The sequence below is a fragment of the Tachypleus tridentatus genome, chromosome 7 (genome assembly GCF_004210375.1).
Source record: "Tachypleus tridentatus isolate NWPU-2018 chromosome 7, ASM421037v1, whole genome shotgun sequence".
Classification (NCBI taxonomy): Eukaryota; Metazoa; Arthropoda; class Merostomata; order Xiphosura; family Limulidae; genus Tachypleus; species Tachypleus tridentatus.
Genome location: NC_134831.1, coordinates 83,151,312 through 83,177,867, shown reverse-complemented (window position 1 = coordinate 83,177,867; position 26,556 = coordinate 83,151,312). Strand labels below are relative to the sequence as shown.

The 26,556-nt window shown below is 31.4% G+C and overlaps 2 long non-coding RNA genes across 2 annotated transcripts; both read left to right on the top strand.

Moving 5' to 3' along the window:
• The first annotated feature begins 3,092 nt into the window (after window positions 1-3,092).
• LOC143256070 (uncharacterized) lies at window positions 3,093-9,163 on the top strand. The gene is made up of 2 exons (XR_013030985.1): window positions 3,093-3,192; window positions 8,287-9,163. It is a non-coding gene; the product is annotated as an uncharacterized LOC143256070 (long non-coding RNA).
• Window positions 9,164-14,873: 5,710 nt separating this feature from the next.
• On the top strand, window positions 14,874-22,649 carry LOC143256071 (uncharacterized). The gene is made up of 3 exons (XR_013030986.1): window positions 14,874-15,404; window positions 16,028-16,073; window positions 19,663-22,649. It is a non-coding gene; the product is annotated as an uncharacterized LOC143256071 (long non-coding RNA).
• Window positions 22,650-26,556: the final 3,907 nt, after the last annotated feature.

Genomic DNA, 26,556 nt, shown 5'->3' with positions numbered 1-26,556 from the left:
TACTACTGCACTGTTTGTCAATTACCATGCAAAAACTTATAGATTGCAGGACCTCGGATTTTTTTGTTGGAGCCTCAGGCTAAAAGAGTTGAGGATCTATTATAAACAAAGACGTTAAAACAAAGAATATTGAATTGATTAAAAATTGTAAATAAATAAACAGTTTTACATAAAGTAACTTCAATACCATCACTCACCATAAAATCAACCGATATATCCGGGTTTATTATAAGATGATGAAATAAAACATCTGTTACCAAGAGGTCAACACAGTGTCAACTTTATCATTACTCACGTTAATTTGATAAGATTTCGTACTGAATAAGTGTGATGTTTCACTGTTATATGCTCAAGTTTTCGATTTGATATTAGTGGACTGGGTTAGATATGTTAAAAAGTCAAGTTAGTTGAAAAGATCAAACAGAATGATATATCGTTTAAAACAGCTTATTTTGTAAACTTTTTAATAAATATTTTACAACATCTGTTCCTGGTACTAAGTTATGTAGTTTAATATAAAACTAAACATTAAAAAAAGTATTTAATAACTGACGACCAACCAGTGTGGTAACTTGTGAATGTATTTTTGGTAATGTAAAACAACAAACTAAAATAAACTGTGTGTTTTCATTGTAACCATAACATAATGGCAAGAGGTTAGTTTTTTATTTGAACGTGACGTTGTTATTGAATCGGGTGTCTATCAAACGTGTTATTAAATTAAAGAATTAATACAATATAAAATATTATCTAAAGAAAATAAGTTGGAAGACAACACAATAATGATGTTGATAATAAATGTTAAATGTTTTATTTTGAGTTTCAGTCAAGGAAATCTAGTAGGGCAATACACAACAAAAGTTGTTATGAATTAAACTTTCATATATAAACACAGTGATGTTCTTGCCCAGAAATATACAGATATCAAATTTTGTTAAAATTTTTAATGACGATGTTAGAGCTGTTACAAGAGCATTTTTACAATTAAAGTCGAACAAAATAATGCGATATTTATAACTGTGGTTTAATCCAAAACGCTATTATATATCAAGTAGAAATCATATTACAGTTTCCACTGTTTGTTTCCATTGTTGAAATCATTATTTAACAGGTGTTACAGTTATCAGTGTCTATAGATAATTTTAACGTGAAGGAAAGTCTAACGGAGAGTTAATGGGCAACTTTTAACATTTCAGAATTATATCCTTCAGGAAAAAAGAATTTGATAAAATACAGCCCATTCCTCTGATAGTCTCCATTTTCTCAAGATCCTACCATTTATGGAAAAAAAAATAACCGTTTGGAACTTTCTCCAGTTCATTTTTTTGGAGTGCATGTTTCAGTTGTAAAGAGATGTGCGGATCCTTCTCTTGCTCACAGGTCAGTTTCCTTCTGGCAAACAGAACTTCGATCGAATCCATTCCGTTCATCATTGTCACGCACCAATAACTTTTCAGGAGGACAATTCGGACCCAATAAATGCCTATGGTCATCAGATGTCATTTCATTCGAATCAAAGAGCATTAGATACAAACTTATTCCACATACTGTTTTACCAGAACATCTTACAAATATTAACAGTTCTTCACAACTTATATAAACATATCTACAGAGTATTAGAGAACAAAAAATAAGGGATTTATACCCTCTTGGTAGCCATACGTTTTAAAAACAATAATCAATATTAACCAACTAAACAACTTACAAAGTTTTAAGGCTAGTCTCCTAAGAAGCATATAGCATATGGAAATGTGCTATTTTTAATATTATTATTATTTATTTATATTTATTATTATTTTTAACATATTCCCTCAACTTTGTTTTCCAAAAGAAAACGCTCATGAAAGCATGTTATTTTGATTTCAGGTCTATATCTAGCTTAGATTATATTGTTATTAACTGCTGCATGTCACCACTAATATTCTCTGGAATCCTTCTATTTCGTTTACAAGAGATTCACAATAATTTCTCGGATTACCTTACATTAGTTAAGAAAATATTACCTTAGTCAATTTTGAATAACCGCAAAGTTACTACAGAGGTATTTTTGCTAGCCTTCTCTATTTTAACAGTGATAGGTTAGAGATAAGGAAGCTAGTCATAACAACAAACCGCGAACTATTGAGTTACTCATACCAACGAATAAAGAAAATAGATCGTGTTCGGTGACAAACATTTGATTGTTTTGTTTGTTTGTTTGTTTTGAATTTCGCACAAAGCTACTCGAGGGTATCAGTGCTAGCCGTCCCTAATTTAGCAGTGTAAGACTAGAGGGAAGGCAGCTAGTCATCACCACCCACCGCCAACTCTTGAGCTACCTACTCTTTTACCAACGAATAGTGGGATTGACTGTTACATTATAACGCCCCACGGCTGAAAGGGTGAGCATGTTCGGCGTAACTGAGATGCGAACCCGAGACCCTCAGATTACGTGTCGCACGCCTTAACACGCTTGGCCATGCCGGGCCGTGACAAAAATTTGAACCCACGGAGAATGCGAGCCGAGAATCTTAACCATCAGGCTCTATCAGGTCTGATAGTTTAGGAGAATACCAGTTGTCCGTGATATGATTTTTTTAGAACTACCTTAATTGTTTTCATTTATCTCGCTGTTCCGTCAAATAACAGAAAGTTGTTAATGTAGGATGAAATAAATGAAATCTTAAATAATTACATCTTAATCTCTTCCATTTATCAGAAATTAAACTACGCATAATCTAGTGTCTTTCTGTTTATTACTTGTTCATGTTAAACACTTACACATGTACATTAAGTCCAACATGAATATTAGACGTCATTTAAAGAGATATTAGGTAATTGTGTTGAAAAAAGACTATCAAAACACTAGATGTTACAGAAATTTTGTACAGTTACTGACTGGCAAAAAACAATAAAAAACGTTCGTTATCGAACATAATATCTATTTCAGCTGTATTTGTGTGTAAATGCCTTGATGGCTTTCTCAAGGGCGATGTTGAGTGAGAAATAGTTCTTTTTACGTCTAGAAATATCTCAAGGTTATCTGCTTTTTATATTTTTTACCTTGAATGACAAGTGACGTTGTAGCTCCTACGCTGTGATAGGCTTAACGTTATCGTTTTATTCATATCATGGTATTTATACTATATCAGTTTCTTCAAGAGTTCCACCTGGTAAGTTCTCTCAACTGTTAGAAAGAAGGCTACTTATCTTGTAAGTAAATACAAACTGTTATTCACTTTGTTTTACGTCGTTTCTTTTCTTCCATTTAGTAAAATCCGTTCTTCAGTAATACATATTGAATTTCTTCCTTGTTTTATTGCTACATTGCTGTACTGCATAATGTGAATTGATTTAGATCTTTGTCTCGCGCTTATAAGTAAAGAATATAGAGAGCCATTAACTTGTTAATATAAAACAGTGTAACGCACTTTTACTAAAAATAATAAACTCAGTAGGCATTTTTACAAATAAACTCTGAACTGTTTATCTTGTCTTTTACTGACAAACAACAAACTGTATAGATAGCCTTTTACTAAGGATACGTATTGTAATTTATAATTATATGTATAATTGTTATTTATTGATGTTCAGAGGGTTGTTCTTCTTAATGGTTAAGTAAAACAACACTTTAATGAAATTACATAACTAATAAATCATGTTATTTATTTAAAATTGAGGGTTATTCTTCTTAATGGTTAAGTAAAACAACACTTTAATGATATTACATAACTAATAAATCATGTTATTTATTTAAAATTTACAGCATTTTAGTGGGTAAAGAGGTAGATAAGAATTGTTCTCTAATTTCTCAAATTGGTTAGACATGACCAGGTGGTTAAGGCACTCGATTCATAATCTGAGGGTCGCGAATTTGAGTCCCCGTTACATTAAACATTCCCACCCTTTTAGCCATGAGAGATTTACAATGTGCGGTCAATCCAACTATTCATTGGTGAAAGAGTAGCCCAAAAGTTGGCGGTGGGTAATGATGATTAGCCTCCTTCCGTCTAGGTTTATACTGCTAAATTAGAAACGGCTAGCGCAGATAGCCCTTGAGTATGGAGATATGAGATTCAAAACAACAAACAAAAGAGTCTCCGAAATAAATTATAATACATACTGAGTTATGTAATACACTTTGTAATATCGGTTATTACCAATAGTTAATACAAGTTCGATACTGAATCTTATATCTAGTCTAAAATTGAGTATTTTATCGACATTGATAAACTTAATTCTGAATTTATATTGTCACACCTAGATGAAGCTAGCTAGATTGATTGGCTTTACACAACTGACTGTAACCAATTATGATATTTTATGCCTTCTTAGTAATTCTAACGTTCGAAGCAATTCACTGAGGTTGAACGGCTGGAAATGTTCGAAATCTATAAACGTTCTTGGACAAATTCTGTAGTTTTTCAATTAATAGACGTTAATCACCACAAAAGCTTCTCAGGCCTACAGAACACTTACTGTAGCTGTTTAATAATATTCTTTTTTTTTCAGACCATCGGTTTCACAATAAGAACCATGTGGGTTTCTCGACGTTTCAACAATATTCTACCTCGTTTTTTGTGGGTATTTTCGTGACTGTTTTCTTGCGCGTGCATAACTCTTCGAACGATCGATATTTAGTATGCTTGGTTAGTCAGTCTGATTTTAGGACAATACATTTCTTTTAGTTTGAGAAATAAACCGTTAATTTCCCAAAACATCACTTTGAAATAAAAAATGGTGTTTATAATGTTGAAATATTACTATATGTTTATTTTGGATAACACAAGTAACAAAAGAAAAGTGCGTAACTTTTATCCCTTTCAACATATGTGATATTTCACTTGTTGAGAAATATATATATATATAAGTTCAATGAACATAACTCGATATTAACAAGAAAATAGTTTTACATATGAAATAAAGATATATATTAAATTTATTTCAAAATTGCACATTCGAAATAATCACAGTTCTTAAATTCTCATATCTTTTAAAAAACATATTTTAGTGTGTTCTTTAGGTATCACTTTGATATTAATAGACGGCCCTCAAATTAGCGAGTGCAATTATGTAAATTTAAATATTTCTTTTGATCGTGTATTTTATTTTTCTAATAAGAGATGATACTACCACATTCTGAGTTACCAATCTAGTGTTCTGAAACTTTTAAATCATATGAAATATATTCACTATGACAAATTTGATTGCTATCATAGATGAAAAAAGCACCCAATGAAAGTGAATCCCCAACCTTGAATCTCATTCATTTATTGTACACGTGATAAAAGCATACCTTAGTGAAACATATATTATCTTGAAAAATAGTAAGAACATATTTCATCAAAATACTTAGACATCACAACTTGAACTATTGAATGGTTTCCTCAGTACATAACTGCAGTTTTGCTTTATCAGGATAGGATTGGTGTATTCTTTTTCCAGGACAAAACTTGTTTTATAGTCTGAGGAAAATTTTGAAATGATGTTTTTTTCAATACAGCAGTAATGGTGTTGTTCTATAATAAGAGATTTTTATTCAATTGGAAATTTGTTCATGAGGTAAATATTATTTAAATAAATAATTCAGGTTTACATAGTAACATCTCTGTTATGGAAGTGTTCGAACTGTTACAATAATAAAATGTATGTAAGTTGGTACCGGGTCTGGCATGGCCAAGCGCGTGAGGCGTGCGACTTGTATTTCGAGAGTCGCGGGTTCGCGCCCCCGTCGTGCCAAACATGCTCGCCCTCCGAGCCGTGTGACGATCAATCCCACTATTCGTTGGTACAAGAGTAGCCCAAGAGTTCGCGGTGGGTGGTGATGACTAGCTGCCTTCCCTCTAGTCTTACACTTCTAAATTAGGGCCGGCGCGGTGCAGTGGGCTAATAACCTACTCACTTAGAAGAATTCTTCACTGTTGAAGAATCCGCAAGTAATTGCGGCTCCATGTTTCTTGATGGAATCTATTGGAGATAACTAACTAAACTAACCAAGTTGGGTCCAATCACTAGATGTCACTACTTTGGGTTCAAAAAACTTTCGGATATAAATTTTTTCCAAATACAGCAATACCAACGCATCTTATAAATACTATCAGTTCTTGCACAGGTATGGAAACACTGCTACAGTTTCATGGAGAAAAGGGAAACGGAAACTTATGCCGTGTTTTTGGACGCACATTATAAAAACAATAATCAATACCCTAATGGCCTACCTGTGGAATTGCGTTGTTCTCAGTGGATTGTCTGAAATCCTTATTTTATGAGTGTCTTTAATATTTTCCTTCTACAAGGATGTCTTTTCCCTGATACATCTTGAGGAGTGGCTCTTAATCTATAAAGACACCAGCAACTCACAAGTCCTGTCTTCTTATCCACCAATATTCTTGCCCAATGTAGACTACAGCTTGATTCCAATATCATTAGTTTTCGTCTAAACACTATCTTAATTTAACTTGTCCACTAATGTATTTCTAGTTTTCTGTAGTGTTGTAAATACAATTTAACAATTTTATTAACTTACCCGTTTTTATGGTCATCCATGGTATGCGCATACAGTAACCAGAGGTCAAATTTTAAAGCGTAGATTATCCACATTTCCCCCTTATCGTCGGTCTAGTTATATCAACTAGTGTCCTTGTAGGAACCATTACAACATCATCACTATAACCTTAACACACGCCATGCTTTATAACAAGTATGATGCTGGTTTTGCATCAAAAATACTAAGAAGTTTGATTATTTCTCAGTATATGGAGATGATATGAAACTATTTGCAAAACGTTTCTTTGAAACACGCATAACTTTATGTTCAATGGTTTCTTAGATATTGTGAACAATCATTGTTGAAAATTTTTTTGTAAATCGTAACAGGATATTTAGCATTCAACTAGCAACTTACCTATAAGATGTTACTAATATTATATTTACAATAACAAGTTAAATAAGATATCGGTTATTAGGCTTGGATATATCTCCTAGGGAAATAAACTGGATGACCTATAACCTATACCACCAATTTTTTGTTCGATCCTTGTGCTGTACACAGCGCTTTGTGCACCTTTACACTTAAAAATGAACAAACAAACGTTATATCCAGAATACCCGGCGTCAATAATAAATTGTTTGTAATCCTGAGAAGGTTTCTTCAGTTTATGAGAATGAAAATAGTTGAATCGTGTAGGAAATACAGAATATCCTTCTATTTCTATCTCAGGTTTATTAACTTTAACTCACCTTTGTTGTATGGCTGATATTTATGTTTTATTTAGTTGTTAATTATTGAATTTGCTATCCATACACTTTATGTAGACAGAACGTAGGCTAGTTTAAATTGTTGTTATATGATGTTATTAGTAAGGACATTTCATATTTCAATATTTGAGAACCAGAAATGAAAAAAAAACGTCTAAAAACACCTTGAATATTAAACACTGAACGAGATTTAAAAATTGGGTATACTTTGTTAGAAATACGTTATTTATTTAGATAAGAAAAGAAGTGAAATAAATAGCTTTTGAAAAACAAAGCAGCTCGAAACCTACTATCTTGTGTACAATAAAATCAAGTTGGCTGAATTTTACTATTATAGTAACTGATAAACATCGCTTGTTGTATTTTCTTTTAGCTTATTATTTAAGGAATTGTCGTCTTCAGGACGATGAAAAACTGAACTACCAACTAAATGAAATCCAAAAGCCAGAAATAAAAAATATTTGGTACTCTTAATTTTAGTTTTATTTACAATAAAATCTGGACAATTTTTAATTTCGGACATAGTTACTTGAGAGCTATCTGCGCTGGCCGTCCTAAATTAACAGTGTAAAACTAGTGGGAAGACAGTTACTCATCATCACCAACTATCAATTATTTGGCTACTTTATTACCAACGAGTAGTTGGATTGACCGTCACATTATAACGCCTATACGGCTGAAATGGCGAGCATATTTGGTGCGACGGGGATTCGAATCCGTGACTCTCCGATTACGAGTCAAACGCCTCAACCACTTGGCAATGCCGGACCGAAGGTACATCGATTGATAACAAGTATGTTTCTAAAACTCGAAGAAAATTTCGCCTGAGTTATCCAGTAGAACAGCAGTAGGCTAAGAGACTTACAACGCTGAAATCCAGGAATCAATCACTCGTGTTTAATACAACAGACAGTCCAATGTGATTTTTCTCTTTTTTCAATATTGTTATCTTACGTGACAACCAATACGACAGACAACCTGGTAGCACGCATTTAAGGTTTCATCACTTGTCTTATTACATGTGAGCTTTACCTTCTTTATTCTAAACAGGAACAAAGAGGATACATTTATTAGACGACATCTCCAACTGTACGCCATTTTTCCATGGCTTCCTCAAATATCAATTATCATACGTTTCCTACATCCAACGTCACGATTGAACCAATAGCAGTTGATGATGAACCAGCTGTGAGAAGTTTCTTACGCCTGAATTTAGCAGAAATAGAGAAAACATTATCCATATCACAGTATCATCAAATCTACAAAAATTTGAAACTGTGGATTATAACCCTGATAGCTGTCCTACTGTTCAACATGTTTATTTCTAACTTTACATATTCTCTAATGTTTGGAATCTCGTTTGGATTAACAGTAGGCTTAAAATCATCGCATTCGATCATGCAAGTTCTTCACACATATGTTTATAACGACTTAAGTCCAGATGTTATGAACCCGGTCATCTGGTCCATTCAAAATAATCACACATTTCTGATAGGTAAGATTGATGGTGAGGTGATAGCAACAGTTGTAATCCAAAGAGACAAAAATATTCCGTATTTGAATAGAGTATATGTAAAGAAAAATCTACGTGGTTTTGGTATTGGGAGTTTAATCATCAAAAAATGTGTTGAACTTCTTAAAGAAGAAGGCTGCAAAAAACTGTGTCTTTTCCCCAGTTATTTAAACACAGGTGCAATTAAATTTTATTTAAATAGTGGCTTCAAAGTTCGAAAACAAATAATTTCTGCAGAAACTTGTTTTTTTAAGTGGTTACTTAATGAAATGGAGAAAGAAATTTAAAAACTGAATATTACCATATTTATATATGTGAAATAAAACATTTAACTCATAACAATATTTGCTTTGTATTATCCTTCTAGTTTTTCACGACGAGATCTTATAATAAATATTTGATTTTCAACAACACTATTGAATGTTTTTTTATTATATTTGATCAATGATGTTACATAGATAACTCTTGGTTTTTTCCTCAGAAATACCCTGACGACACTCGAAAGAATTAAAACATAACTTCTCAACTGACCTTTTCTTCCTCGAATTAGAACAATATCTAGAAGTGTCAGTTGTATTCCTTCATTTTTGTTATATTAGTCAATATATCTGCTTTGTTTCAAATGTTATGAATGCGAGGGCCAGCCAGAACAATTTGCTTTATTTTAATAAATTTATCAATATATTTCTTAAAGAAATTGATAGATTTTACAAGATTTCAACATTTAAATATTTAAGATAAAACGCAATTCATCCTAGTATTAAGCACGTGTTGATTTTCAGCCTAAATAGTTTAATTTTTTGACATTATAGCTTGTAGCGTCTTTCTTACAATCTCTGACTTTTATTGAATACCTTGTGACATTTTTTCAGGCAAAGAGAAAACAGAACAAAAATACAATATAATATATATCGAATTTTTTTTCACTGATCATTGATAACCGTTTAATTAAATATGCAAGTTTACGAAAATAGTACATTTCTCGGAATATTTGTTTAAGGAATTATTTTCTAACATAACATATTTTCATAATTTATACAATCTTAGGGCTTTATTTGTTATAGTAAGACCATGCCATGCTATCTACTGTGTTCACCTGAAGTAATCAAATCCCTGATTTTAGCGTTTTAAATCCGAATACTTACTTCTCTCTCACTGGAAGTCTTAATCAGAATCCCATTTAGCAGCTATATATTTCGAGATAAATTTAGATTTTATATCCTATAATAATAAATTTTAATTTATTGCAAAAAGAGACAGAAATACCCTTCCCACCTTTCTAATTCTCATGAGTCTTGAAGTTATAATTTTCTCGGTGTGATTGATGAACGCAATCACTTTTACTTCCGTCACAATGAATTTTTTTTTGAGAATTCCTTTAAACATTACGAGAATCCTCAAAGTAATAAAAATGCATTTAAATATATGAAGGAATTAAGTAAGCCTCCACATCTTCTCTTGGAGCCATCTCCAGAGTAAGATGATATGGCCAGATGATTAGCGTTCTCTACTGGTAATTTGTGGTAATTTTTACAATTAACTTTAGATAAATCCCACATCGGTCTGATGTTTTGCAGTAAATTCATAATATGCACATACGTTGAGGACACCCCACTGTCACACCCGTATGTGTTTATTCAACATTGCATTCCAAAACAATTGGCATAAATATGGAGTTGGTATCCCTTTGTTGCTATAACAGCCACCATTCTTCTTGGAAGGCCTTCACTAAATTTTGAAACATAGCTGCGGTAATTTGCTCCTATCAGCCACAAGAGCATCATTAAGGTCGGGCACTGATATCAGGCGAGAAGGCCTGCTTGCAGGCGGCGTTCTAGTTCATCCCAAAAGTGTTGAGGTCAGGGTTCTGTGCAGGCCAGTCAAGTTCCTCTACACCAACCACGTCAAACCATGTCTTTATGGACCTCGCTTTGTGCACGGGGGCAATGTCATACTGAAACAAAAAAATAGCCTTGCCCAAACTGTTGCTGCTAAACAGGAAACATACAATTCTCTAATATGTCATTTTATGCTATAGCATTAAGATTTCCCTTCACTGGGACCAATGAGCTGAGCCCAAACCACGAGAAACAACCCAGACCGAAATTAGTCCTCCACAAAACTTTACAGTTCGCACTATGCACTCAGACAGATAATGTTCTCTTGGAATTTGTCAAACTCAGATTTGTTAATCAATCTGCCAATTAGTGAATCATTATTTATCACTCCAGAGAACCAGTTTCCACTGCTCTAGAGACCAATGGTGGTGTGCTTTACACCACTACATCCGACACTTGGTAATGAGCATGGTGGTCTTAGGCTTGTATGCGGCTGCGTTGCCATGGAAGCCCATTTCATGAATCTCTCGACGAACAGTTCTTGTACTGACACTGCTTCATAGGCCCGGCATGGCGAAGCGTGTTAAGGCGTGCGACTCGTAATCGCGGGTTCGCATGCCCGTCGCGCCAAACATGCTCGCCCTTTCAGCTGTGGGTCATTATAATGTAACGGTCAATCCCACTATTCGTTGGTAAAAGAGTAGCCCAAGAGTTGGCGGTGGGTGGTGATGACTAGCTGCCTTCCCTCTAGTCTTACACTGTTAAACTAGAAACGACTAGCGCAGATAGCTCTCGAGTAGCTTTGCGCGAAATTCGAAACAAACAAACAAACAGACACTGCTTCCAGAAGCAGTTTGGAACTCAGTAGTGAATGGTTCAACTGTGGAAAGACGATTTTCAAGCATTACGCGCTTCATTGCATCGCGGTCTCGTTGTGTAAGCTTCTGTGGTCTATAACTTCGTAGTTAAGCTGTTCTTGCACCAAGACGTTTCTTCTTCAAAATAACAGAACTTACAGTTGACAGCGGTTAGTTTTAGAAATCAGAAATTTGACGAACTCATTTGTTAGAAAGATGGTATCGTATGGCAGTACCACGTTGAAAGTCAATCAGCTCTTCAGTACGACTCATCCTACTGCCAATGTTTGTCTCGGAGATTCAAGGTTGTATGCTTGAACCATTCTACTGCCAAGATTTGTCTATGGAGATTCATGTTTGTATGCTTGATTTTATGCGCCTTTTAGTAACGGGTGTGTCTGAAATAGCCGAACCCATTAATTTGAAGGGGTGTCCACTTACGTTTGGCCATGTAGTTTATATTAATTAACGTTTAGTAATAAAAACAATGTTATTTTAATATTACTTAGCCCCTCACCTTTGTGGTTCCAAAGGAATCATGGCTTAATCAGCCACCATAATTAACAAATAGTCTTTTTCCAACCTAATGACTGAATCATTAAACACTGATGATGAACAAGATATCCAAAATTTCTTCCTATTGATATTTGGAAAAAAAAGAAATAACTCTGCTTTCTTCTAGTTCAGTGAACTGTTTGAAGACGTTAAAATCTAAATCGTTGTAGTATTCCTCATTACTACAATTTCCACGTTGATATCAAGTAAAAAGAGAATAGAACTTTCCTAAGGTCATTATGTATCGGACCTGAGTATCTGCTGTCTTTAGATTCGCACCGGTCCAGAAGAGTTCATGTTCACTTTTCAATTTGACAATAGAAGAAGATAGAACTTCCCAATAGTGTTGAATCCACATCCCACTTTATTGTTGAGAAGCTTTTTCTCTATTTGAAAATTTATCTTCTGATCTTCTAGTGTTAAGCTGGTGAAAGAAGTTTAATTCATCCAAGGCTTTGCTTCATCAGAATTAATTTTGTGGTTAGTTGTGTGAACATAAAATAATAAATCATTCAACGATATAGATTACATGGTTCTTTAATCTAATTATTCGAATAAATACCCTGTCTGTAAAACTCTTCCATCTAATCAGGCTCATCGTTACATTTATTTCAAAGTTCATTTATTGACTTATAACTGTGTTTAACTTCATTCCATCTTCATTCCAAAGCTACACAATGGATTATCTGTGTTCTCCTCACCACAGGTATTAAAACATGGTTTGTAGCTGTGTGGGTTAGAAGACATACCACTTCGGTTTGTTACTCCACCTTTAAAGAGAACATACGAATTTTGTTTGATATCAAGGGATCCTATAGTATACTTTACATGTTTAGAGTAAATTCAAGCAGAAAAGGGTCAAAATCCACTAACTAACTAAAAGAAAAAAGTATTTCAAATAAAGATAAATATCATGAAAACTGAGGTTTGACAATTATTTCCAATTAAAGTTTAGTTGATGTAAATCAACACTATTTACAACAAACCATGAGCCGAATTTAGCAAAACGATTGTCAACAACCACTCAGTGGACACAATTTATGAATATTATATCAAAATATCATTATTCGACTTAAAATTAAATAATTATAAGAAAGGTTATTTTTCTACTTTATTTGTCACCAATTACACTGTGTAACACAAATTTTATTCCTGGATAGAATTTCTTATTCCTTAATTTCTTATGTTGTAAAAGTACAGAAAATGGCCATTATCAACTGAAAATTTTGCTTTTGTGGCCTGGATAATGAAATTTAGAAATTAACCTATTTTCTGTGTAGAAACGGACAAATTTTTAATTTATATAAGGTCTCAATAAACTAACATATGAATCAAACTTACATGTATTTATACTAAAGCGATATAAAAATGAACAAAAATGTTAAGATGTGAAAAGTTTTTCGAGATTTCTAACAAAAATGTAAATTAATTTCACGTATCACTCAAATATAGTCTCCCTTCTTTTATACGCTCGCAGGTCATCAAAGCAAAGTTTGAAGAGAAGGATAGGTCTTTTCCATTTACTTTAGGCTTAAACAATTGGGAAATAACACTTTTTTGTCCGGAAAAAAGAAAAAGTAAAAATGTTTTACATTTTGTTATTATCTAACGTAATATTTGAAATCTCTATATTTTATTTTTCAGGGTAGTACCTATGATTTTACTCTATACTTATCGTTATGAAATTCAGGTTGTTATTGGACATTAACTATTTTAAAATAACAATTACAAATACCGAGGTATCAGTGTACATAAATGCTTAAATCTTAACAGTTTATTTTCTATTTTTCATAGTTATTGTTTATCAATTTCTTAATAGTTAATAAATTTAACACCAGATGTCAGATATTATTAGGATTGTTGACTACATAATTGTCTCAAATAAATAAATTTATATTATTTTGAACATTGTTGCCCATTAAAGGTGAGGAAAGTGATCAAGTATGTAAATGTTCCAAAGACAATGTTTTTACGTGTTCAACTCAGATATTTTCCTTGTAAGGATATAAAAGCATTAAGAATCTAAGAAGTTTATATTGACTTCTCTAACTTGAGATTATATCATTAGTAAATAAACAGAATTGGTAGAAAATTACATAAGGACGTTGGAACAAAAAATGTCAACTGAAATGTAAAAATCAATAACGAAGATTTATTTTAAACACAAATTAAGAAAAAGAAATGGTTATGATAGAGGTAGGGCCTTTGAGAAACGATCACAGAAAAAAATATCTTACGTATGTGATTGTTTTGTTAACAAAGCTTAAATTTTCTTCAATTTTTAAAAACATCAAAAATAATTTTCAACCTGAACAGATATATTGAACATTAATATTTGTTTTAAATTGTACAATATATGATAACTTTATGAAGTAAGCTTCGTTTTTTCATAAATACTTATTTTCCTTCAAAATATGAAGATATTAAAATGTAAATTAAAGTAATTTTAGGGAGGGATATATGTGGTTCTAGCCTTAATTACTGTCAACAAATTTTGATGAGTGTGTTAACCATTAATGCACAATTACAATATTAATAATTTAAAAGGAAAAGGTAGTGACAGAAATAGACCAGTACTGTCCTTTATCACATCAAGTTTCATGTTTATACTTTATATAATCTTAATAAATTCTACTTTATTTTGAAGACGTTTAAGTATTTTGTTGTACCTGCTGATGAAAGAAATATTTTTTTCATGTATCACGTGATAATTTTGCCAAAGTACATCTTAGCAACCCACTTACAATATCCAAAGTTAGTGATTAGATAACTGTATTTCACTAGTATTTCTATTTATATCAACAAGAAATCTTATTGTAATACAAAATATTTTTGCTTCGTATATCATATATATAGGTGAATATATAAACTTGACATTTCTTTAATTTTTTTCAAGGACGATGTTAGAGCTGTTACAATTAAAGTAGAACAAAATAAGAAGATATTTATCCCTATGGTAATATCAAACACTAAATTCTTTAGAGATATATGATATCTGTAATTTGTGGATTAATACAAACGGTATCATATTTCAAGTAAAAATCATATCGTAGTTTCTTCTGGTTGATTCTGTTGTTGGAGTTATTATTTAATAGATGGCTACAGTTATCAGTGTGAATAGATAATTTTAATATCAAGATACTGTACATCAGTCGAAAGATGGTATGCAAATTTAAAGGCATTATGAAGTTTTGGACAAAGTCGATGATTTCATTTATAGTTTAGATACAAGCTGAACTAATTCTTAGTAAGAACCGGTCAGAGGGTTACAAATGTATATTTCATTTAAAATGTGTTCAAGGGAAATAAAACTAGAACTTGTTACAGATGTTGCCGCTGTTGTTGCACGTTCCCACACTGTGAGGTTCGATATTGAATGCGTTCTGTTAACCAATCCGATTTTAGGTCTGTATATTTCTTTTAGTGTAAGAAATAAAAGGGTAATTTCTCAAAATATCGTTTCGAAATAACAAATTAGTTTTTGTGATGTTGTAATATTATTTTAAAAGTACAAGTAAGTACAAAACCTTTATCCATCTGAACATCTGTTATAGTTCACTTGTTGTCAAATACATATCTGTATAACTTTAATATATTCAAAAGATATGATTCAATGGCAATACCCATAGTATTTGAAATACGTATCAAATAATATATATTTAATTTACTTGTAAGTTGCATATTCTAAATAATTACAATCCCGAAATTCTCATATATCTTTTAAAAATTTAGTTCAGTAGTGTATTTAGGTGTCACTATGAGTTAGTAGTGTATTTTGGTGATTGTGATAGATGAAGCATAAATCTGGGACTGGAGTTTCTCAAAATTAAATATTTCTTTTGATCATGTATTTTTTTCTAATAATAGATGGCACTAGCACACATTAAATTACTGATGCACTCATGTTCTCGAAATTTTTAATTATAAGAAATATATTCTCTCTGAGAAATTTGATTTCTATAATAAGCTAGAAATATTCCCAATGAAAGTGAATCACTGAGCTTGAATATCATATCTTTATATTACAGGTGATACACGCACGCCTTGGTGTAAGATATATCATCTGGAAAAACAGTAAGAACATATTTCATCAAAATATTTAGAAATCACAACTTGAACTATTGTGTATTTTCCTCACTAGTGATATATAATGTTGTTTTCTCAGGATAGGGATAAAGTATTCTTCTGCCAAAGCGAAAATGCATTGTTATATTTTCAGGAAAATATAACAATGTTGTTTTTCAGTACAGCAGTAAAGGTGTTGTTCTGTTGTAAGACATTTTTATAAAACTGAAAATGAATTACATTGATCAAATATTGTTCAAATAAATAATTATAATTAACGTTTTTACCCCATGACATCTCTCTCGTGTAAATGTTTGAAATGTTACATTAATAATATATACGAAACACTGATATAATCCCATACTTCACACAAAACGTTGTCTGGCAGGTCTTAGAAAGGTAGGACCAATCACAATACATTACTTCACTGGAATCAAGAAACACACGGATATAACATTGTTCCATATGCAGCAATGTCAACACATCTTATAATTACCACTTGATATGTAAACATCGTTTTAGATTCTTAGAGAAAACAAAAACGAAAACTTATACCATATTTCTTACCTCACATTTTTCAAACAATATTCAATATTCTGATGGACTACCTGTAAAATTATATTGCTCTGAGTGGAATGTCTAAAGTCTTTATTTCGAGAGTGTCTTAACATTTTCCTTCCATAAAGATACATGTCTTTCCCCTGATACATTTATCTGAGTTGCTCTTAATATGTAAAGACACCATAAACTCATAAGCCCTGTCTGCTTATCGACCAATATTATTTCTGAATGTAGATTACAGAATATTTGCTAAAGTTACTTGTTTTCATTTAGTGACTGTGTTATTTTAACTTGTCCACTAATGAATTTCTTGGGGTGTTGCAAATACAATTTAAAAATTTCATCAACTTATTCCAATTAACTGCTCTGACACTTGTTTTTGATCACCAGTGGCATGCAAGTACCATAACCAGAGGTAAAGATGGAAAACGCAGATTATCCACATGTCCTCTTAGTATCGGTGTAGTGTTCTAGGGTCCTTGTTCGGTTTTGTAGAAAGAATTATAAAATCACCACAATAATCAGGAAAGTCACTATGCTTTATTACAACTGTGATAATGGTTGTTTCACGTCAAAAAATGTTTAAAATTTTGCTTTCCTATCAATACATGGGAATGATAGTGGACTATTTGTAAAACTTTTATTTCAGTAATAAAAAATATTGACATCTTAATGTATTTCTTAACTTTTTAAAATTAAACTATGTATAATCCAGTATATTTTTGCTTATTTCTTGGTCATATTCAACACTTACACACGTACATTAAGTCTAATGTTCAATACTGGACGTCTTTTAAAGTGACATCAGGTATTTGTGTTGAAAAAAATGATTATCAAAACACTGGATGTTACAGAAGTTTTTGGACAGTTACTGATCAGCAAAGAAAAAACATAATAATTATAAGTTATGTACGTTACGTATTATCATTTAAAATATAGGGAAACTTGAACTTAGAAATTAATTAACTTTTAATATATGTCATATTTATGGTATTTCCCAACAATGTTGTTACAAACCATTTTCTTTCTCTCACAAAAATATTTTAATATGGAAACAGAAATATTAATACACTTTATAATATCGGTTATTACTAATACTTATTTCAAATACGATACTGAATCCTATATCTGATCTACAGCTGACTATTTTACCGACAAACCAGATCTACAAATTCTGAGTTCGTATTGTCACACCTCTTTAAAGCCAGCTATAAATATTGGCCTCACACCGCTGACTTATTATCCATCATGATATTTAATGCCCTTTTAGAAATTCTAATGTCAGAAACAATTCACTGAAGTTGAAGGGCTGGAAATGTTCGAAATGTATAAATGTTCTTAGACATATTCTGTAGTTTTTCGGATAACAGACGTTAAACATAATTAAAGCTTTCTGGGACTATAGAACACTTACTGTAGCTGTTTAATAATATTCTTCCTTTTTGTCTCAGCTCATCGGTTTTGATATAATAATCGCGTAAGTTTCATGACGTTTCAACAATATTCTTGCTCGTTTTTGTAGATGTCATCGCAACTGTTTTTTTTTTCGCACGTGTATAAGTCTGCGAACGTTTGATATACAATCTTATTGTTTAGCCAATCTGATTTTAGATGTGTATATTTCTTTTAGCTTGAGAAATAAACGGGTAATTTTCCAAAATATCACTTGGAAATAAAGAAATATAGTTTTTATGATGTTGTACGATTACTATGTGTTTATTTTGAATTATACAAGTAACAAAGTACGCAACTCTTATTAAACTAAACATATGTGATACTTTCCTTGTTTATAATTATGTATATACAAGTTCAATGAACATGATTCAGTGGAAATACAACACAATATATGAAACAAAGATATACATTAAATTTACTTGTAAATTGATATTCGAAATAATCACATTCCCTAAATTCTCATATTTATTTTAAAAAGATATTTTAGTGTGGCCTTTATGTGTCACTTTGATATTAATAGACGTCACGCAAACTGCTTGTGCGATTTCTTAAAATTTACATATTTCTTTTGATCATGTATTATATTTTTCTTTTAACAGATGGTTCTATCTTATACTGAGTTACCAATCTACACATGTTCTCGAAATTTTGAATCATATGAAATATATTTTTTAGACAAAATTGATTCCTATCGAGAGAGAGAAATGCTCCCAATGAAAGTGAATCACTGAGCTTGAATCTCATCTATTCATACTGAAGACGATAAATGCATAGCTTAATGTAACATATACTATCTTCAAAAATATTAAGAACATATTTCATCAAAATACTTAGACATTACAACTTTCACTATTGTGTTGTTTCCTCAGTACAGAACTGAAATGTTGATTTATCAGGAAAGGACTAGTGTATTCTTTTCTCAGGGCAGAACTAGTTTTATATTCTGGGGAAAATATTGGAATATTGTTTCTTCAGTATAGCAGTAAAAGATATTGTTATATTGTACGACAATTTGTTAAACTGGATTTATATTATCGCGATATATATTATTTCAATAAATAATTAAAATGAGTGTTTTACACCATAACATCTTTGCCAATACTATTGGGAAGGTTTTCTCTTTTCTTTTGTCAAATTAAATAGTTGTTGTCATTGATGGTTCTAATTATAGGTTATTCTATACATAGTGACCTCAGGACAGTTTTATTCTGTTCCTCCAAAATGATAAGTTTTGTCTGTCAAAACAAACAGTATTTTTATATTTTTTTGGTGCTTTAACCTTTGTAAATTACAATGTTAATGTATTATTACTACCTTTTTTGAAAATTTACAAAAAACATTTTTTCTTATCTTATAATTACAACTTGACCATTTTATTTTCTTTAACTTACATTTATTTTTTTAAATATCCAGCTTATTACTGTAGAGAAGCATAACAAAAACCTTAGCTGAGTTTCCAAAACGTTTTGAGTATTTTACGAAGTTCACTGAATTAAAAAATAAACATTGTTATCATTATTTGAGATCGAAATATTTATTTATTTCAGTTATTGTTTTATAAAGCAGTTCCATTATTTTGTAGATACATCTCCATTTCAACATACGACCACTTGTACGGAAATTGTTCAAATACAAAAAGGGTGTAAGAACTTCAACCTTTTTTTTTTCTCTCAGACTCTTTACCGATGTTTTCATGTGAGGACAAGAAGTGGTAATATTGGTAAAATATATTGGTTATACAGTATGTGGAATTGTTTTAGTAATATATTCAAGGTACCTTGATCCCAATGAAGTGACACCTGAAGATTAATCACATTTTTTCAGGATATGTCAGACCTTGCGTTGTGGATGTATGGGATTATATCAGCGTTTAATATATATTGTTATTGTAGCAATTAATACCTCTATACGACAAAGATGTTACGGTGCAAAAACTTAATTAGAACTACTTATATATCTACTTTAATATTTGTGCTTCTTTCAGTTAAATACTTATTTAGAAATACATATAACGTACATTGTAAATGTGTATTAAAAAAGTTCAGCCTGTTCACTAAAAATGCAGAAGATTCTGTATGATATATATCAACATTATAAGAATATGTAAAGGTTAGTGTTGTTGTACAAGATGAAATTTTTAAAATCTCGCCTATCGGTGACAGATTTGTCACAGAAACGTTTTGGGTCCAATGGAGAAATTGTGATTATTTGTCCTAGTGACAGTTCGTTGGTGAGTGACAATCATGAACGTGGTGGATCAGCTTGAAGTTCCGTTTGCTGAAAGGAAACTGTTCTGTGAACAAGAAAAAGATCCACGGATATCTTCACTACTGAAATATGTAATCCGGAAAGATGAACTGCAGAAAGTTCCAGATGGTTTTTTCTTTATGAATGGTGTGCTCTTGAAAAAATAAAGACCACCAGATTTGCTACCTTTTGATGACAAGGCTGTAGTTTATTAAATCGATTTTACCAATGGATCACATTCTAAAATATTGAATGATTAACAGGAAATTCCCATTGGAGGTCATTTTGGTGTTAAGAAGACATGAGACAAAATTTTGAGATATTCCTTTTCGCCCAAAATTAGTCAAGATGCTTCTCAGTTTTGTAAAACCTAATCAGAAAATTCCTGTTGCTTTTTTCAAACATATTATAGCTTTCGAAGAGCCCCTAAGTCGTATTTTGTTGATTGTGTTCAATCTTTATCTGTGTTAATGCACTTTCACGTGCTATGTAATATTATGATGATTAGGCTATTTTGAATGATTATGTTATATACTGTCATGATTATTGAAGTTGTGTAAATATTCTATGAATTGATATGCATGAATTATTAAATTTATGAAAATAAACAGGACAGTATATTTAAATACTTGTCCTTTAGTCTGTAGGGGCATTATAATGTGACGGCCAATACCATTATAAGTTAAAAGTAATCCAAAATCTAGCTAATAGTTGTATTCACTAACTACCTTCCCCTAATAAAATAAGAAAAATAGACAACTTGTACAGATAGTCTTCTGGTAGGTTTGTGCTAAACTCAAAACACAAACTCTTTGTCTATCTATTTTCAGAGCCAGTAGTCACACAGCACTTATACACTAAGTACCTGAACTGAAATAATTAGTTACTAGACGGTTGATTTTTCCGTTGTCTTATTTATCTCAAGTGTTTCGGAAATAGAAAGAGATATTTTGCCAAGATATAATATATTACATTAGATACTACCATTCAAATAAATTAACCCCTCATAAAAACAAATAAACTAAATGACTAAGACCATTACAAAAAATTATTTATCCATATAAAGCTACAGATTTGTATCTATCTATCTATCAACATAGAAACAAGAAAGGGATTCGAAACCGCTGCCCTCAGATTACGAATCGACCGCCTTAACACACCTGGCCATGCCGGGCCCAGTGACTTGGTATTTTAGTAAAAGGGTGTCAGTTTCTGAATATAGATTAATGCACTCATTACTCCCTAACACCTAGCAATCCCCCCTCATAAATAAATATATTCCAATATCTTCCTTACTTGACCATATATTATAAAAAACACTGATATGAAATGTGTTTTTCTGTCACTTTTATTATAAACTATTAATTATTACATTTTCATTTTATATTACATTAATTTTATTACACCAACACTCTTCCAGGACTTCACCTTTGTAATTCGTATCACTTTTATTAATTCTCAATTTGTTTTTCATTTTAATATTAAAAACAACTCAAGCAGTACATTTAATATAAAGAAAACAACACAAAACATCTAAAACCCTCACGTTTACATTTCTCATCAGGAGGCTTCAAGTTATAATATACTTAATGTGATGGATGCGTACAAACACTTATGATTTCTGCTGTAATGGAATTTTATCAGAATATCACCTAAAAAGTTCATGAATCCTGAAAGAGCTGAGGAACCTTGTTGTGTAAACACTGGAGTAATGTGTTAGAGATATGAGAAATTATTCGAGAAATTCAGTCATTTATAGGATAGGTTTTCAGCACTGGAGAAATGACGCCGGTTTTATTTGAATTCAATACTCACTTTCATAGTACTGTGAAAAATCGGAGTGACGTCGAGTTTGGCTTCAAATAATGATAAACAAAGTAAAAATAATCTTAATTTTAATGAACATAACTATGTACTGTGGATGTTGGACAAATATAATAAATGTTTCAAAGAACATACTCGTTTATGAGTGTAACTCTTTTGTTATAATTTTTTGTTCGTTGGTATCAAATACTTTGCCAACACCTTTTCACTGGTGTATGTATTTTATAACAACCTAGTAATTTCACACCACATTAGATTAAACTCAAAACCGTCTGAGGATTTCACTGAATAAAAAACCAGACCAGCTACTCTAGGTCTTTCTTTTGCAGGTAATATTTTATCATTTAAGTAATGTAATAACGTTGAAAGAACAGCCCTGGCACTGATGATAAACAAATGGTGGAAGTGATTACAATACATCAATATCTTAAACTTTAGTTTGTTAAATACTGAATGTCTTATTAGGAATTATGAGGTAAATTTGCAACAATGATTGTTAACAATATCAAATAATCCACTAGTAATAAAGTTCATGTGGATAGTGAAAAGATTGTTACTTTCTTCATATTTGATATAAATGTTTTATAAAAAGTTACATATCATTTCCATGCATTGAGAGATAAGCAAACGTTTAAATATATTTTTTACATGAAACTACTATTACACTATGAAACATAATTTTTACTTTTTCTTGCATTGAAGAAATGGATAAGGCCTATTTTTTCTCTTCAAACTTTGCTTTTGTGACCTGGGAGCGTATAACAATGTATAACGAAAACATGATGGGAGACTACATTTAAAGCTGATACGTGAAAGTGATTTATATTGCAGTCGCAAATCTGGAAAAATTAATCACTTCTAAATATTTTTCTTCATTTTTATATAACTGTAGTATAAATAGATGTAAATCTTGATTTATACACTGTTTTAAACATACCTTATATAAATCAAAATGTAGAAATTTGCCGGTTTTTACACAGAAAACAGATTAATTTCTAAATTTCATTATCCAGATCACAAAAGCAAAGTTTGAAGGGAATAATGGCTACTTTCAGGTACTTTTAAAACATAAGCAATTAAGAACTAACACATACTATCCAGAAACAAACTTTGTGTTATATAATGTTATCATGCTTGTAATAAAGCATGATAAGTGTTGTGGTTACAGTGGTGATCCTGTAATAGTTTCTGCAAAATCGTACAAGGACCCAATAACACTAGACCGATGTTAAGTGGACATGAGAATAATCTACGCTTTCCATCTTCCCCTCTGGTTACTGTATGTGCATATCATGTGGTAACCCCAAACCAGGGTCAGAGCAGGTTATAGGAATAACTTGATGTCATTTTTAAATTGTATTTACAACACTACAAAACCTTACAAATTCATTAGTGGACAAGTTAAATTAAAACAGCGACCAAACAAAACCTAGTAACTTTGGCAACCATTGTGTAATATGCATTGGGAACTAATATTGGTCGATTAGAAGACAGGGTTTGTGAGTTGCTAGTGTCTTTAAATATAAAGAGGCACTCATATAAATGTCGCAGGAGAAAGACATCCTTCTGGAAGAAAAGTGTTAAGACACTCACGAAATTAGGACTTCAGACATTCCACTCAGAACAATAGAATTACTAAAATAGTCCATCAGAATATTGATTACTGTTTGTATAATGTGAGATAACAAATATAGTACAAGTTTCAGTTTTTGTTTCCTCTAAGAAACTGTAGCGATATTTCTACATCTGGTCAAGAACTGGTAGTGTTTATAGCATGCGTTGGTATTGATGCATATCGAACAGTTTTATATCAGTGTGTTTCTTGATTCCAAGGAAGTGGCGTATTGTGATTGGTACTAACTTTCTTAGGCCTGCCAGTGAACGTTTTATGTGAAGTATGGGATTATTCCAGTGTTCCATAAGTATTATTATAGTAACAGTTCAAACAATTCCATGACAGATACGTTATAGTGTAAAACCTAATTATAATTATTTATTTAAATAATATTTACCACGATAATTAATTTTCAGTTTAATGAAAATGCCCTACTTTAGAACAAAGCCATTACTACTGTACTGTTTGTTTGTATTTTTTAAATTTCGCACAAAGATACTCGAGGGCTATCTGTACTAGCCGTCCCTAATTTAATAGTGTAAGACTAGAGGGAAGGCAGCTAGTGATCACCATTCACCGCCAACTCTTGGGCTCCTCTTTTACCAACGAATAGTGGGATTAAACGTCACATTATAACGCCCCCACGGCTGAAAGGGCGAACATGTTTGGTGGAACCGGGATGCGAACCCGCGATCCTCAGATTACGAGTCGGACGCCTTCACACTATTGGCCATGCCGGACCCCTGTTGTACTGAAGAAAACAAAAATCCAATATTTTCCTCAAAATATAACAATGTATTTTTGTTTTGAGAAAATAATACTTTAGCCCTATTCTGAGAAAACAACATTATAGATCTGTCGTTAAGAGAAGACACAATAGTTCAAGTTGTGATATCTAAGTGTTTAGTTAAAATATGTTATTACTGTTTCTCCAAATGATATATCTTACGATTAGGTGTGTGTTTATTACCTGTTATATAAAGATGTGAGGTTCAAACCCACTGAATCTATTTCATTGGGAGCATTTCTAGCTGTCTATAGGAATCAAATTTCTGAAGGTGAATATATTTCATGTGTTTAGAAATTTTGACAGCATGAGTACATTGGTTATTTATTATATGCTAGTGCCATCTATTATTAGAAATAATACAAATCAAAAGAAATATTTGAATTTTCAGAAACTCCACTCGCAAATTTGTGCTCCTTCTATAAACAAGAAAATTATACCTAAATACCATAGTGAAATAACTTTTTTAAAACATATATGAAAATTTGGTATTTGTAATTGTTTTGAATGTGCAACTTAGAAATAAATTAAATATATATTTACTTTGTTTGTTATTTCAAACTATGTGGGTATTGCCATTAAATCATATCTTTTGAATTTATTAAAGATATATATAAATATATGTATACATGTCAACGAGTGAACTATTACAGATGTTTAGATTGATAAAAGTTTCGTACTTTGTTACTTGTGTTATTCAAAATAATGTAACAACATCATAAAAACTAATATGTTATTTCCAAGTGATATTTTGAGAAATTACCTTTTTATTTCTTAAACTAAAAAAATATACAACCGAAAATCGGATTATCTCACAAAATGCATTAAATATCGAAAGTTCGCAGTGTAGGCACGTGCAGAAAACAACAGCGGCGACATCTCTAATAAGTTCTATGTTTATTTAGCCGGCACACATTTTAAACGAAATTTTGTTTATAACTCTCCGACCACGTGCTGAGTACAAGAGTGAAGTGTTTCAACTTAAAATTTTACATGTTAAAAAGTACGAGACAACGTATGATAGGATATAATATGCTTTGTAGTGAAGAGGCTTACACTGTATAGAAAATTTATTTAATTTAATATGAATTAGTTTCTTAAAAACATTAAAAACACGGTTTATTAAAACTTCATTTATATTCATGTATATAATACACTCCTGCTTTACGAATATTTTAAACTGTACTGCATTTAGTTGTATTTTTAAAAGATAGATGGTAATGCATTCTTCATAACGGTTTGACTTTTTCATAAAAATGGATTGACTGTCACTAATGTTTATCTTTAGAATATTTTAACGTTCTAAATGTAGATTATGGTGTACATTAAAGTCAATATTTATTCACAGACATGCTTGATTAAAAATATATTTGGATATTTAAATGATTGATAAATATATGTGTTTTAGCGAACTGCTAACAGGGCAAACTGTCACAGTTCTTTGTTGTGTTTTATAAATTAGTGTATCTAAACATATTTTGGTAGTTATAAATTAATGGAAATCAGATAATTTGACAGTAATCTTGAATAGAAATCTTAAGTATATAAGCACTTGAAATGTGTCTATACAGTTTATTAATTATTGGTAAAAATATACCTTATTAGTTTGTTATTTATTAGCAGAAGTATAGCAACTAACTTTATTTATTTTTAGTGCGTGTTTTTTTAATAATAAAATCACATTGAACTATTTGTTTTAATATAATCCCATTATTTTAAGAGTATAAATCCAAAGATCAACCACTGAACCATGAGTGAACATTAGTTAGCTTACCTACACAATTTTTTATTTGTAAAAATCTACCTACACAGTTTTTTATTTAACAGTAAAACTCTAACTTTTATAGTTTGTTATTTAGTGCCTACGAAGAACAAGACGTGGATTGGCAATGAGGTTAAGACGCTCTATTTGTAATATAAGAGTTGCTGGTTCAAGTACGCGTAGTATCTTATAACGTAACGGTAAATCCCACTTTTCGTGAAGGAGTAACCTAAGACTTGAG